This window comes from Emydura macquarii, unplaced genomic scaffold (assembly GCF_026122565.2).
Source record: "Emydura macquarii macquarii isolate MOO-44397 ecotype Brisbane River unplaced genomic scaffold, CSIRO-AGI_Emac_v2 contig_1968, whole genome shotgun sequence".
Taxonomy (NCBI): Eukaryota; Metazoa; Chordata; order Testudines; family Chelidae; genus Emydura; species Emydura macquarii.
This window is the reverse complement of record NW_027132105.1, coordinates 1-1,818: the sequence shown is the minus strand read 5'-3', so window position 1 is coordinate 1,818 and position 1,818 is coordinate 1. Positions and strand designations below refer to the sequence as shown.

At 58.1% G+C, this 1,818-nt stretch overlaps 1 non-coding gene across 1 annotated transcript; it reads left to right on the top strand.

Moving 5' to 3' along the window:
• The first annotated feature begins 838 nt into the window (after positions 1–838).
• On the top strand, positions 839–1,036 carry LOC137159881 (U2 spliceosomal RNA). Its single transcript, XR_010921754.1, has one exon. It is a non-coding gene; the product is annotated as a U2 spliceosomal RNA (small nuclear RNA).
• Positions 1,037–1,818: the final 782 nt, after the last annotated feature.

Sequence of the window (1,818 nt, the reverse complement as noted above, 5' to 3'; positions counted from 1 at the left end):
CTGGCTGCACCGCGGTCTCTCCCCAGCACAGGCGGTCGCGTCACCCGACCCCACCCGCACGGTCATCAGGCTCTGTACTGATTTCAGTGTCAGAATCGGACTCAGTACAGAATCAGTTGCGCTCCAGGCTCAGTGGCTCCTCCCCTTAGGCTGGGGGAGGGGCCTTTAGCAGTGGGCGGGTTTGCAAATCGATCCAGGCTTTGGACTGAGCCGGGCCACGCCCCCCCCCCGCAGCTCCACCCTCGGCAATCTACCCTCTCTGTGACGCTCCTACGCAGCGCTCCTCCCCCAGCAGGGGCTCCGCAGGTGAGCGGGGAAGCCGGGTGCCAACTCAGAGCGGGGCGGCGAGTTACCGGGTTGCCCGCCTGCCCGCCGCAGGGAGGGCGGGCGGGATTACGCAGATTAGCCCGGTCTGGCGGCAGCCGGGGGCGGGAACCCAGCGGTATGAAGCGAACGCCCCAGGCTCTGTGCTTGGGCAGAGCTTCGCGTCGGGCTGGCACTGCCAGTGCTCGCAGCGGGCCCGATTCGGGGCAGCGACCGGCCACCGAGGAGCGTCGTTCTCCAAGTCTTGTGACTTCTAGGGCGGCCCTAGAGCCCCCAGAGTCCACGGGGCAGCGCTGCCGGCACCTCACTTGGCTGTAGAAAGCAGTGGGAATGGGGGGGCTGCGGGGGGCTTGGGGGTCTCAGGTAGTCCACGGCAGCGCTGCTATTAGGGCTACCTCACTCACCGGCAAGTTGGCTGAGAAAGCAGTCGACCACCAAGGACAGTTGGGGGAACTTTGTATGGACTTATTTACTCTTTTTAAAACCCCCTGGGCCCCAGTGACGGGGTAATGGGGTCCCCTCTCGGCCTATTAGGGCTAAGATCAAGTGTAGTATCTGTTCTTATCAGTTTAATATCTGATACGTTCTCGATTTGAGAACTTTTTTTATTATTAAACGGATTTTTGGAACGGGGAGGTGGAGTAGGAGCTTGCTCCGCCCACCCCACGCATCAGCCCGGTATGGCAGTACTTCCGGGAATGGTGCACCTCCCTCCGGGGAAAACAACGCGGTGGTGAAAAACAGAAAAAGATTCAAGCTGTCAAGGTGCTTGCGCGGTTTGGTTTGGTTTGGTTTGGTTAGGTGCGGTGCGGTGCGGTGCGGTGCGTCAAGCTCAGTGTGTTTCATCTGTACAATGTCTGTACGTACGCCGCTAGTCTGTATGTATGTTATGCTTGGATGCCACAAGAGAACCTTGTTTCAACTCGGTGCCTGATTTTTTTTTTTTTTTTTTTTTTTTTTATTAAAGTTCTCTTCAAGAACAGTTTGTAAATCTCTTCTCATCACTTTCATAGAGCTGATACGTTCTCGAGTTGAGAACTTTCTATTGAATGGAACAGGGAGATGGGACAGAGGGTATATAACAGGGGTGGGTGGGGAACCTTTTTTCTGGCAAGGGCCTGATGGTGGTCCGCGGAAGACGGCCGAGTGTCCGCCGCCGAAAAGGGGCAAACGGCGGCAGGGTTTCGGCAGCGGGCACTGCCCCCCCCCCCACACACACACACGGAACCCCGCCGCCGCCGAATTTCCCCCCGCCGCCAGGGCCAGACCAAATGATTTCGCGGGCCTTATACGGCCCGCGGGCCGGACGTTCCCCACCCACCCCTGGGATATAAGATCAAACAACAGAATCCATTCTGTCGATGTTCCTGTCCAGCTGCAGACACACACACACCTACCTCTGGATCTATTCGTCTTGCAACTGAACCGAAGGACTTAGACCCGTCCGGGGACTGGACGTGTACCAGAGGGAACTAGACAAGCCTGCGACTCCAC